We start from the raw sequence: 14,614 nt of genomic DNA, 5'->3' as shown, positions 1-14,614 counted from the left end.
AGACGGATCTTTGTTGGCAAAGTAATGTCTCTGCTTTTTAATAAGCTGTCTAGTTTGGTCCTAACTTTTCTTCCAAGGAGCAAGTGTCTTTTAATTTCATGGCTGCAATTACTATCTACAGTGATTTTGGAGCCCCCCAAAATAAAGTCTCTCACTGTTTCCACTGTTTTCCTATCTATTTGCCATGAAGTGATGGGACCAGATGCCATGATCTTAGTTTTCTGAATGTTGAACTTTAAGCCAACTTTTTCACTCTCCTCTTTCACTTTCATCAAGAGGCTTTTTAGTTCCTCTTCACTTTCTGTCATAAGGGTGGTGTCATCTGCATATCTGAGGTCATTGATATTTCTCCTGGAAATCTTGATTCCAGGTTGTGTTTTATCCAGCCTAGCATTTCGCATGATGTACTCTGCATGTAAGTTAAATAAGCACGGTGACAATATACAGCCTTGACATACTCCTTTTCCTATTTGGAACCAGTTTGCTGTTCCATGTCCAGTTCTAACTGTTGCTTCCTGACCTGCATATAGGTTTCTCAAGAGGCAGGTGAGGTGGTCCAGTATTCCCATCACTTTCAGAATTTTTAGAGTGTGTTGTGGTCCACACAGTCAAAGGCTTTGGCATAGTCAATAAAGCAGAAATAGATGTTTTTCTGGAACTTTTGCTTTTTTGATGAGACAATGGATGCTGGCAATTTGATCTCTGGTTCCTCTGCCTTTTCTAAATCCAGCTTGAACATCTGGAAGTTCATGTTTCACGTACTGTTGAAGCCTGGCTTGGAGAATTTTGAGCATTACTTTACTAGCGTGTGAGATGAGTGCAACTGTGCAGTAGTTTGAGCATTCTTTGGTATTGTCTTTCTTAGGGTTTGGTATGAAAACTGACCTTTTCCAGTCCTGTGGCATATTGAGTGTAGCACTTTTACAACATCATCTTTTAGGATTTGAAATATCTCAACTGGAAATCCATCACCTCCACTAGCTTTGTAGTTATGCTTCCTAAGGCCCATTTGACTTTACATTCTAGGATATCCGGCTCTAGGTTGGTGATCACACCACCATGATTTTCTGGGTCATGAAGATCTTTTTTGTATAGTTCTTCTGTATATTCTTGCCACCTCTTCTTAATATCTTCTGCTTCTGTTAGGTCCCACTGGAATGGGTTGCTTTTCTCTTCTCCAAGGGATCTTTCCAACCCAGGAATCAAACCCAGGCCTTCTGCATTGCAGACAGATTCTTTACAAACTGAAACACCAGGGAAGCCCAAGAATACTGAAGTGGGTAGCCTATCCCTTCTCCATGGGATCTTCCTGACCCAGGAATCAAACCTGGGGGTCTACCTCATTTCAGGTGGATTTTTTTTTTTTTTTTACCAACTGAGCTATCAGGGAAGTCCTTCTTCCTTGTGGAAGAATTCAAAGACAAAGCAGAGAGGTTAAGAAAGTAATGTGAAAGTGAAAGTGAAGTAGCTCAGTCTTGTCCGACTCTTTGGGACCCCATAGACTGTAGCTTACCAGGCTCCTCTGTCCATGGGTTTTTCCAGGCAATAGTACTGGAGTGGATTGCCACTTCCTTCTCCAGGGGATCTTCCCATACCAGGGCTCGAACCCAGGTCTCCCACACTGTAGACAGATGCTTTCACTATCTAAGCCACCAGGGAAGTCCAAGAAAGTAAAGCGAAAGCGTATTTAAGCAAAGATGTGGGCTGCTGTCTATGGAGTCGCACAGAGTCGGACACGACTGAAACAACTTAGCAGCAGCAAGCCCTCAAAAGGAGAGCAGGCAGGCAGGTGCGGAGCTCCTGCATTGCATTTCTCTGGCAAGCAGGTTTTGAGGATCACACAAATGAAGAGGCAGAATATTCACTGGGGGTCATCCTCCCTGATTTTCATCCCAGCTCCATTTTTCTGAAGGGAAGAGGAATTTTTGTCCTTATTTAGTTTAGTTCAGAAGTGTCATAGCAGCTGTGCAAGATAAGCTCTTCTTATCTGAGAGCACTGTGAGCAAAAGACAAAGAAGATTCCCACATTTCCCCACCTTTCTTTGTCTGCTACTCAGACCCTTATCACCTAATTTCCTGTCAGTCTGAAGGTTCCAGCTTTCCTTTGTCTGCCTGTGGACCCCCGCTGTTTACAAGAAGGGTGATTTCCTGCCACCTGGCCCCTGCCTCCACCCCTCCGCTGCCCACCGCCATTTCTCTGCTCATACCTAGCTACCTGCCTGCTGTAACACTCTCTCTTTCCAGAACTTTCTGATTTTATTGTCATCTTTCTACCACTGGGCGTAAACTCTTCATAGTAGATACTCTGAATTGTCTCCAGTTCTGCAAAGGTTCTTTGCTTTCCTTTGCCTCCCTGATGAAGTATATATTTTCTCTGCTTAGAGAGCTCCTGTCATTGTCCTTATTTTGTCTGTCAGGATGCAGTTTAGTTGTCACTCTCTGTGAGAAGCCTCTTCTAAGCTCTCCTTGCAGCTGAACCTAACTGTGTACCCTGAGGGGAGTCAGGCTGGAGAAAATCAGGATATTGGTCCTAGATTCCTTAGGTGTGTATCAAAGGAATGATTGCAATGAGCCCAGACTCTTCCATACATTGAAAAGCACTAAATTTATTAACTTAAGATGTCTGGTTTTCAGTAATTAGCAATAATCTTTTGATGTTCCAACTATCTGGGTGCTTTTTTTTTCCTCTCAAAAAACTTTTACTGATTCCTCCCTTGCCTTTTCTAAACAATCTCTGAGAGCTATCTGAGAAGCTGCCTCTCAGGCTTAAGTCTTAAGTTTGTCTGCCAAATAAAAAATAATTCTCAACTTTAAGGTTTCCCATTTCTTTTATCATTGGAGGGTTTCTGGAGTACATCTTTATCTTATGTATTATCCTTGTTTATTTTCTTGCTTGTCTGACTCCCTCAGGCACTTTTAGGATAAGGACTATGTCCTTTTTATCTTTGAATCTTCTTTTAATCCTAAAAAATGTGCTCTTTCTCTCTATAAAAATGAAAAGAGATACTATCAGAAAAGATTCTGTTAAAGCTATAAAAACCATGAATTTGTGTGAAACTTTATATTTTATCTCTCAGCCTAATGAATGTGGTCAAGAGAAGTCTAGTTTGAATGCAAAGAATGTGGGTTTTGTGTGAGTCCACCTACCCAGTTCAGTTCAGTTCAGTCTCTCAGTCGTGTACGAATCTTTGCAACCCCACAGACTGCAGCACACAAGGTGTCCCTGTCCATCACCAACTCCCAGATCTTGCTCAAACTCATGTCCACTGAGTTGGTGATACCATCCAACCATCTCTTCCTCTGTTGTCCCCTTCTCCTCCTGCCTTCAATCTTTCCCAGCATCAGGGTCTTTTCCAATAAGTCAGTTCTTCGCATCAGATAGCCAAAGTGTTGGAGCTTCAACTTCAGCATCAGTCCTTTCAATGAATATTCAGGACTGGTTTCTTTTAAGATTGACTGGTTTGATCTCCTTGCAGTCCAAGGGACTCTCAAGAGTCTTCTCCAACACCACAGTTCAAAAGCATCAATTCTAGTGTGCTCAGCTTTCATTATGGTCCAACTCTCACATCTATACATGACTACTGGAAAAGCCATAGCTTTGACTAAACAGACATTTGTTGGCAAAGTAATGTCATTGCTTTTTAATATGCTGTCTAGATTTGTCATAGCTTTTCTTCTAAGAAGCAAGCATCTTTTAATTTCATGGCTAGAGTCACCATCCCAGGCCTTATCTAATTTTCAGCAAATGTTTATGTTAAAGAATGAATAAATGGCTTTATGTGGTAAAGGTTATCATGAGTAATTCTTTGTAACGTATAGAATTGAAATATAGCAATTATGCTGGACATGATCTGTGAGTCCTATCAATCCATAACCCACTCTATTCCCTGTCTATCGTGATCCCACACCCTTTCCAGAGTTGATTCATTTAAGAGCTGGCACCTGGCAAGGATATAGCCATTTAGAAGCTATCACCTGCAGTCATGTGACCTGGCATGGCATCTCTGCTTAATAGGCCTGTTGTGTGTCACACAATGACAGGTACTCTCCTGGAAGATACTCTCCTGGAAATTTTAGAATCACTAGAAATTAAGTGAGAACAGTAGGGGTCTATGTCAAATCCTCAAAGTCACAGATCATTAATTTAACTTCAGGGATATCTCCTCGGATTACTAGAATCCCTGAGAATTCTGGTGCTGTTACTGGGACCTATACACTCAGGAAGTATGGTTGCATACCAGGGGACCTGCTTCCAGTGTTTCTTACCTTCCATCTTTTCCCTTGATTAAACATCAACTGAGATAACTAATGGTACTCTATGCCCCTGTTTCTTGTAGTCTAGAAACACCTAATGAATATTTGGATACATAATTCACAAGGTTGAAGACTTTATTCCTTCCTTTACAACCTACCTCCAGTGCCTAGATCACTGCCTGGTACATAGAAGACTTAACTATTTGACTTAATTATTTGCCAAATGAATACATAACTAGCACATTAATTTGTCAATGTTCCGTAATTTCAAAACTGAGTCCTATTAGGTTGAGCTCTGGTGTCTGACTGCCTATGTTTATTGCTTTTTATTATTTGTTTATTAACTTATTTATGGCCACACCGGGTCTTCATTTCTGCTCAGGGACTTTCTCTAATTGCGGTGAGCGAGGGCTACTCTCTAGTTGCAGTGCGATGGCTTTTCGTTGCAGTGGCTTCTCTTGCTGTGGAGCATGGGGCTCAGTAGTTGTGGCATATGGTGTTAGCTGCCTGGCAGCATGTTGGATCTTCCTGGACCAGGGATCCAACCCATGTCCCCTGCATTGGCAGGCAGACTCCTAACCACTGGACCACCAGGGAAGTCCACTGCCTGTGTTTACATAGAAAATTCTCCACTTACTTGGCTTATGACTCATTCCTTCTCTCTGGGGATTTGTTCTATTTATTAGAACACTAATGTTACCTCATGAGGTATAAAATTGTTTTAAAAATGTGACGAGAAAATCCATGCAGAATTGTGCCTGGCATATAGTGAAAATTCAATAAATACTGCTTATAATGATAACTTTATCATTCAATGCTAGTTTTTTCTTTAGCTGTAAGTATCCCGGATAAGATCACCTTTATAGAGATAGGGAACACAAATTTGCAATGCAAAAGGAAGAATAAAGGCCACAAGTCAGAAACCATACGTTCTAATCCTTCTCCTGTCACTAATTAGCTTTGTGACTTTAGAGAGGCTAGTTAAGTTTTGGCTCCAGTGTTCGTATTTTTTTAAATAGAATTGCAGAGGGAGTCAGAGTTAGAAACTCTTCAAGGTGACTTTCAGGTTTAAAATTCTATGATTTTACATGGAAAGAGTATACTTTTTATTTCATACTATTACATATTAACAACTACAATTAAAATGTTTTGGGGGAAATACTGATTGACTCAGGCATGATTTTGAGATTTCTGTTATTTGGGTACTTAACTGCCAAGGGAGGGAGGCACGCAGACTAAGAACTATTTATATTATGAAATTGACTCAATTCCCATGTAATAACTAAATTATTCCTATTCTTAGTGCTCTATTCATGGAGGGTGTTCAATAAATATTAACTGAGTGACTGGTATGATGCCGTAAGTAGATTTGGTTAATCAATGAGTAACAGTTAAAAATCTGTTAAAGCATTCAGATTGAGGGTAGCTTAATTTTGACAAGAAAGAAGAGGTATATTTTTCAACTCAATTGACTTTTTTTTTTTTGTCATTTCACTTGGTTTCTAAGACATCTTATAATAGAGGTAGCAGAATGAATACTTTTCACAAAGTCTATATAATTTTGAAAATAATTTCTGATTTGCTGGTCAGGAAGATAAATGAGACCAATAGGGCTATCTTTATTTGGAGGAATGGACGAAGAGATCTCAGGAGCTTAGACCACCCGGGAATCCCTTTGGCTGTTAATCAACAGCCTACAGCTTATCGATGATCATTTATTGGTCTAGTTCATATGATGACCTCCTTGGCTCTGCAACTTTTGCAGATGCCTGATAAGAGGGCTCTTGGCAAAACTGGGAAACCAAGCAGACATTTCCCTCCATTCTTGCCACTTCGCATTGGATGTCCATCTAAATCAAAGCATCAGTTTTCTGCTTTTCCAACCCACAGACCCCTGGCTCTCCAGAAATCCCTTTCAATGAATTCCAGTGCCTTGAAGGCACTAGCTCTTCAGATAATGTCCCATTATCCTTCCAGTGAGTTTAGATTCTGAAAAACAAAAACCAGGAAATAAAATTGAAGGCTATTCCTATTTTAGCATTTCCACAACCCTCTCTTATGGCACTGGGGCACCTTGAATCTAATTTGCCTAAATAGGAGAAGTAAAATAATGGGTGATAAAAATAAATAAATATCTCAAAAAAAAAATAGTAATTCTACCACAGGAGGTGCATATCCACTAAATCACTTCTGCTGAAACTTGTGGTAACTTATTCAAAGTTCTCCTCAAAACTCTCTTTACTAAGCTTATATTTTCAGAACCATTTTGTCTGGGAACCTTGAAAATTCATGAAGCTATTAAGCAAAATGAACCTAACCAGATGAGTCTTATTTTAATACTATAGTTGTTTCTTTTATTTGCATACTAAATAAGTAAATTTTAAAACAAAATCAGTCACTGTGAACACCCTGTAATACATGGAATGCAAATATTAGTAATAGCATTACTATTACTATTTGTAATAAGATGGACATGTAATGAAAAATTATTAAATGACTACACAACCTCAAAGATATTAAGGTGCAAAAACAGGAATGGAGTCTTCAGAGTCTAACATAATTCCCTCCACCTCTTTACTCAACTTGCTGTAAGGGACCATCAACTCACTTGCAGGAGAAGTTGAATGAATTCAACTGTTGGGACACTAGCAATTAAATTTTGCTTGACAGGAGACAAAGAGGAAACACTGTTTGTTAGACACTGAGAAACACAAAGGGTTCAGGAACAAAACAATGGTAATTAGTTGATAGATTAGGATGTGAAGTGCCTCTTCCAAATATTCTTCTTGATCATCTTCACACTGTCTACAGAAATTAGCCCGGTATAAGCAATTTATTGACTATGCCAAAGCCTTTGACTGTGTGGATCACAATAAACTGTGGAAAATTCTAAAAGAGATGAGAATACCAGACCACCTGACCTGCCTCTTGAGAAACCTATATGCAGGTCAGGAAGCAACAGTGAGAACTGGACATGGAATAACAGACTGGTTCCAAATAGGAAAAGGAGTACATCGAGGCTATATATTGTCACCCTGCTTATTTAACTTATATGCAGAGTACATCATGCGAAATGCTGGGCTGGAAGAAGCACAAGCTGAAATCAAGATTGCCAGGAGAAATCTTGATAACCTCAGATATGCAGATGACACCATCCTTATGGCAGAAAGTGAAGAGGAACTAAAAAGCCTCTTGATGAAAGTGAAAGAGGAGAGTGAAAAAGCTGGCTTAAAGCTCAACATTCAGAAAACTAAGATCATGGCATCTGGTCCCATCACTTCATGGGAAATAGATGGGGAAACAGTGAGAGACTTTATTTTTGGGGGCTCCAAAATCACTGCAGATGGTGACTGCAGCCATGAAATTAAAAGTCACTTACTCCTTGGAAGGAAAGTTATGATCAACCTAGATAGCATATTAAAAAGCAGATACATTATTTTGCCAACAAAAGTCCGTCTAGTCAAGGCTATTGTTTTTCCAGTAGTCATGTATGGATGTGAGAGTTGGACTGTGAAGAAAGCTGAGCGCCGAAGAATTGATGCTTTTGAACTGTAGTGTTGGAGAAGACTCTTGAGAGAGGAGATCGAACCAGTCCATCCTAAAGGAGATCAGTCCTGGGTGTTCATTGGAAGGACTGGTGCTGAAGCTGAAACTCCAGTACTTTGGCCACCTCATGCGAAGAGTTGACTCATTGGAAAAGGCTCTGATGCTGGGAGGGATTGTGGGCAGGAGGAGAATGGGACAACAGAGGATGAGATGGCTGGATGGCATCAGTGACTCTATAGATATGAGTTTGAGTGAACTCCGGAGTTGGTGATGGACAGGGAGGCCTGGTCTGCTGTGATTCATGGGGTTGCGAAGAATCAGACACGACTGAGAGACTGAACGGAACTGAACTGAAGCCATTTTTTCCTAACCGTTTGCAGGTCTAACCTATGAAAGACATACAGAAAGCTTCATAAACAAGTGAACTGCCCTTTAATTTAAAGCTTAAAGGGTATAAACACTGTGATCTTAAACTTATATGGTTGTGTCCCCAGGTTAAATTATTGTGTACATGTTCGATGATGCTAGATTCATACCTGAAGCCTCCCATAGGAAATATATCATATTTGTCTTATTTCTGTAAGAAAATTCTTATCTGCTCTCTGAAAGGAAGTGAAAGTTTTAAGACTCTAAGTATCCTTCACAACATAAAGCACATCCCCAAGACATTAGAAAATATGAAATTATACCATAATTTATATAATGCTTTCATTCCTTAAAATAAGGTATTTGATAGTTGATTGGATTATATTCTAACATCCTGCCAGATCTTTGTTTAATCCTATGGAATGAGTTTACTCTTCTCACCTTTCACTCCAGACTTGCTGCCGTATTCTAATCAGCCTACTTTGGAATATGCATGATACTGAGATGGTAGCTGCTCTTCCCTGGGTTTCCTGAAGATAAATCAAGTTTTAAAAAATACCCACAGTCATATTCAAAAACCAGGAGTATAGATGTAACAATAAGTGATACATAAATCTATACATATATACATAATATTATCAGTGGTCCAACTGGGAATTCAATTAATGATCTTTTCCTCCCATTCATCTGTTTCCCTCACAGTGGATGAAGAAAACATGATCATGATTTCTGCATTGAATCTCTTTGAGCGCCTTATTCTGGTGGCAGACTTTCAACATTTGAGTATCCCAGGTGGCAGAAAGATGTATTCAAGTGGTAGTCTGTGTTTTGTGTTCTTTGAGTTGGAAGAATCAGAGAGACTAGGAACTGTTCATACTTTGTTCTCCGTATTCTCTCCTCTGCCATTCCAGAAGGAAGTGCCTTTGTTTTCTTGTCTCAAGGGCTTTTGTACACAACCACCTTCTTAAGCTTTTGTGAAAGTCTGAAAAACTTGAAGTTTTCTGGCAGGGAGACACAGCGTCTCCTCTTTCAGTCAGAGCAAGACTAGGAAAGGGGCAGTGTTAGGAGACCACAAGATTCTCACAGGGGCTTGGACATGGCTAGATCGCTAAGAAGAATGGCTGTACAAGTCACTTAGGGAGGCTGGACTGAGGCTCTTGGTCTTGACAGTGTTCCCCTCATCCAATAAAAAAAGAGAAGGAGGAGAGCCACCAAACTTCACAAAACAGGGTGGGTTTCAATAATGAACCTCCGAGGATTATCTATATGGGTTGAAACTGGAGTAGTCATTCATGAATATTTTGCTCTGCATAAGCCGAATAGGTCGATCTTCCACAGTGGCTCAGCAGTAAAGAATCCACCTGTAATGTGGGAGTTGCAGGTTTGATCCCTGGGTCAGGAAGATCCCCTGGAGGGGGGCATGGCAACCCACTCCAGTATTCTTGCCTGGAGAATCCCATGGGCAGAGGAACCTGGCCGGCTACAGTCCATAGTCTTGCAAACAGATGGACCTGACAGAAGCAACTTAGCAAGTTAGCACACGAAAACCAAGTAGGTCATTTGAAATCTTCAAGAAAGACTGATGTAAAAGTTACCTTCAGGACAGCATGAAGCAGACATGGAGTCAGACTTAGTTTGAGTTAAAGAAATAAGACACCATATATTTTCTCACATCCCTGTACATGTAGCTGCAAATTCATAAGCACGGTATTATGTTAGTAACTCCAAGGCTGGCAAGGGATGCAACCTTCTATTCCCCTTCAAAGTGTATGCCTGGCATCCCGTATTCTGAATGTTTTGTTCATAAACTTTGTGAAGCTGGTACTAATTTATCTCTATTAGGTCTGGAGAAGGAAAGAAAATTCATGATACGTTTTAAAAAATGGTTCTCCATACCAAATTCTTTCTCTTTGTTTTCTATCTCCATAAAGGACAGAGAAGAAAACTGGGAACATGGGCAAAAAAAAAAAAAAAAAAAAAACACCAAAAAACTCCACTGTAACTAACAAATTAAATTGCCATTCAGAAATCTTCACACGGGGGTTCTTTAATACAAAATGCAACCACCACTACTGCAATTATTCTGTTATAATTGCATAAGGTAAAATTATTTTTGAATGAATACTGTAGTAAATTTTTGTAAAAAATAAACCCCTCTAACATTGGAGGAGAGGCAAATCACTGGATATATACACAGGTTTTTAAGGAAATGGTACCATTGTAAAATAAAACTTCAGATTATCATATGCATAATAAAAAGCAATTCTAATGATGTCTTTATTAGAGTGATAAAATCCAAGGTGAACCTGGGCCCATCGGTGTCTTGATATTACTTCTCATAAAGAGTAGCCATACCCCAGGGAAGAACAGCAGGTGCTGTCCTAGAATGTGGAGAGAAGGTGGTGAGTGCTTGGCATGCTTTTCTTTGATCTTCTTCTCTTTACTCAGACCAAAGCTCACACCCTTAGGGGGCGGAAGGCACTAAAGCAGGGAGGGTCCTTTAGCAACTGAGGCTTAAGATTGCAAGGACAGTAGGGAAGCCAAAACTGGCTTTCATTAACAAAACCTCAGTTCTCCTTTGAAAATCTTTCCATCTCCTGTTTACAGTACAATGAGCCTGATATGATCCATATGCAATCTTTTTCCTACATCTCTAGCCTAGATTAATTTGCTAAGCAATAAATAAATGAACAATGGCATACTCAAATGGTCTAATGTTTTCTTGTTAGTGATTGAGACTTCTTTTTTTTTCTAAAGAGAAAAATAAGAAATTTCTAACATATACAGATAGATTGACCACTTATGAGGAATTTAGTTTTTAGAGTTCTGAACAATGCAGCAAAATTAAACTCTTAGAGGAAGAAGACAGTATCTTCATTTTGCTTGTCTTGAGTGGGCTCTGACAATGTTGAACTTTACCTGAGCATTGTGCTCCCAGAAAACAGTGATCATTAAGAAATCCTCCATCATTTTGTGTTCCAGGAAATGGCTCATTGCTAAGAATCACCTTTCTTCATCTGACTTAGATAAGAATCAGGGAGGAGCTCTTGACCCTGAACATTCTCATTTTTTGTCTCACAAGTGATGAAATTCACCATTTGTCCCTACTGTTGAGCCTTGACAACATGTCCTCTCACTTAATCAAACTTTAATTAGGCGTCTCTTTCCTCTCAAGGTCTCTGAACTTTGATCCATTCTTAAGCCTAAGCAAGCACTGTGGGATGGCCCCTTCTGAAAAGAAATTCTGTCCCGTTCATGCCACCTGTTCATCTTGCTCCCCCACACCTGGTTTTCCTCTTCTCTTGCTAACTGCCCTATCTAGGATAGAAAAGCCTTTTCTACCTGACCTTTGAGACAATTCTAGATCTTACAGTTCAGTTTTCTACCCATTGTAATAGTCTTTCTCTATTAGTTAAAATAGTTCTCTTTCTTGTATGAAAATAGGGTTTCCCAGGTGGCTCTAGTAGTAAGGAATCTGCCTGCCAATGCAGAACACATGAGAAGCAGATTAGATTCCTGGATTGGGAAGATCCCCTGGAGGAGGGCATGGCAACCCACTCCAGGTGGGCTGCAGTCCGTGGGGCTGCAAAGAGTCGGAAATGGCTGAGCAACTTGTTGTTGTTCAGTCACTCAGTTGTGTCTAACTCTTTGTGACCCCACAAACTGCAACATGCAAGGCTTCCCTGTCCTTCACCATCTCCCATACCTTGCTCAGACTCATGTCCATTGAGTCAGTGATGCCATCGTAACATCTCATCCTGTCATCCCCTTCTCCTCCCACCTTCAATCTTTCCCAGCTTCAGGGTGTCTTCCAGTGAGTCAGCTCTTTGCATCAGGTGGTCAAAGTATTGGAACTTCAGCTTCAGCATCGGTCCTTCTAATGAAAATCCAGATCTGACCTCCTTTAGGAGTGACTGACTGGATCTCCTTGTAGTCCAAGGGACTCTCAAGAGTCTTCTCCAACACCACAGTTCAAAAGCATCAATTCTTTGGTACTCAGCAATGGCAACCCACTCCAGTACTCTTGCCTGGAAAATCCCATGGATGGAGGAACCTGGTGGGCTGCAGTCCATGGGGTCGCTAAGAGTCGGACACGGCTGAGAGATTTCACTTTCACTTTTCACTTTCATGCATTGGAGGAAGAAATGGCAACCCACTCCAGTAGTCTTGCCTGCAGAATCCTAGGGATTGGGGAGCCTGGTGGGCTGCCGTCTATGGGGTCACACAGAGTTGGACATGACTGATGCGACTTAGCAGCATCGGCAGCAGCAGCGTCTTTATGGTCCAACTCTCACATCCATACATGACTACTGGAAAAGCCATAGCTTTGATTAGATGGACATTTGCTGGCAATAATATGCTGTCTGGGTTTGTCATAACTTTTTTCTTCCAAGGAGCAGGGATCTTTCAATGTCATGGCTGCAGTCACCATATGCAGTGATTTTGGAACCTAAGAAAATAAAATTTCTCATTGTTTCCATTGTTTCCTCATCTATTTGCCATGAAGTGATGGGATTTCATGGGACTGAGTGACTAAACACATACAAACTTGTATTAAAATACCCTCTTTCCCCTATTGCAATAGTCCCCTTCCCTCTAGTATAATAATTCCCCTGCCTCATTGCAATAGTTTTTTCAAATCAAGTCTACCCATCTAAATTCAGGTCAGTTTTTTATTTGATAGCCCTCATGGGTCAGCTAAAACTCAAACTTAATCATTTGAGTGAAACTTTCAGTAATCATGTTTAGTAATTCTATGAACTTTAAAAAACATTTAGGAAAATTAAATTTACATTGATTGTTATTTTCCCTTAAGCACTCAAAGGGACAAAACAAACAACAAAAAAAAAAAAACAGAAAGAAAGAAAAAGAAATCTGCTGGGATTGCATTCAATCTAGAAAGAAATTGTGGAGAATTAATGCTGTTAATACTGGGTCTTCCAGTCCTTGAATACAGTAGAGCTGTTCTTTTCTTTAGATCGACATTGAATCCCTTCATTAGTGGGTAGTGTTCATCAGATAGATAATTCTCTACATACTTTATTTTTGGTGTTATAGCAAATTTTTTTTTTTTTTAATTTCAAATTCCAATTTTCTATGGCTAATGTACAGAAATATGACCGGCTTATATAATGACCTGTATCCTACAGTCTTTAAAATATGCATTATATAATGTAAATTTGTGTTTAAAAAAATCTGAACTATATAAGTGTGTTATGAAAATCTAATTAAAATATTTGCTTCCACCTGGATGTTGAATTATTACAGGGAAAAGAAATAAACAATATATTTTAAAACCTGATTTAATTACCCTTCCTCCCCCTGCTCCTTATTCTTGGGCCCTCGTTAATTGGTTTTATCTCTTTTCTGTGAAAATGAATAATGTGTGTGTGCTGTGCTAAGTTGCTTCAGTCATGTCTGACTCTTTGCAACAGTATGTAAAGTAGATTGCCAGGCTCCTCTGTCTATGGGATTCTCCAGGCAAGAATACTGGAGCGAGCTGTCATGTCTTCCTCCAGGGGATCTTATGGACCCAGGGACTGATCTCAAATCACTTACATCTCCTGCATTGACCGGGCTGGTTCTTTACCACTGATACCACCTGGGAAACTCTGAAAATAAATAATAAGTAACAGTAAGCATTGATGCCTTTCAGTTCATTTCTGTTGTTCAGTCATGTCCAACTCTTTGTGACCCTACAGACTGCAGCACGCAAGGCTTTCCTGTTCATCACCAACTCCCAGAGCTTGCTCAAACTCATGCCCCTTGAGTTGGTGATGCCATCCAACCATCTTATCCTCTGTCATCCCCTTCTCCTCCTGCCTTCAATCTTTCCAGCATCAGGGTCTTTTCCAATGAGTTGGCTCTTGGCATCAGGTGGCCAAAGTATTGGAGCTTTGGCTTCAGCATCAGTCCTTCCAATGAGTATTCAGGACTGATTTTCTTTAGGATTGACTGATTTGATATTGCAGTTCAAGGGACTCTCGAGTCTTCTCCAACACCACAGTTCAAAAGCATTAATTCTTTGGTGCTCAGCTTTCTTTATGATCCAACTCTCATATCCATACATGACTATGGAAAAATCATAGCTTTGACTATAATGGATTTTTTTTGGCAGAGTATGTCTCTGCTTTTTAATAAACTGTCCACGTTTGTCATAGCTTTTCTTCCAAGAAGCAAGCATCTTTTAATTTCATGACTGTAGTCATCATCTGCAGTGATTTTGGAGCCCCCCAAAAATAAAGTCTCTCACTCTTTCTATTATTTCCCCATCTCTTTGCCATGATGTGTTGGGACCAGATGCCTGGATCTTATTTGTTTTCTGAATGTTGAGTTTTAAGCAGATTTTTCACTCCCTTCTTTTACTTTCATCAAGAGGCTCTTTAGCTCCTCTTCAATTTCTGCCATAAGGGTGGTGTCATCTGCATATCTGAGCTTATTGATATTT

The sequence above is a fragment of the Bos taurus genome, chromosome 2 (assembly GCF_002263795.3).
Source record: "Bos taurus isolate L1 Dominette 01449 registration number 42190680 breed Hereford chromosome 2, ARS-UCD2.0, whole genome shotgun sequence".
In the NCBI taxonomy this organism is placed as follows: Eukaryota; Metazoa; Chordata; class Mammalia; order Artiodactyla; family Bovidae; genus Bos; species Bos taurus.
The sequence above is the reverse complement of the archived record's forward strand: the minus strand, read 5'-3'. Positions refer to the sequence as shown.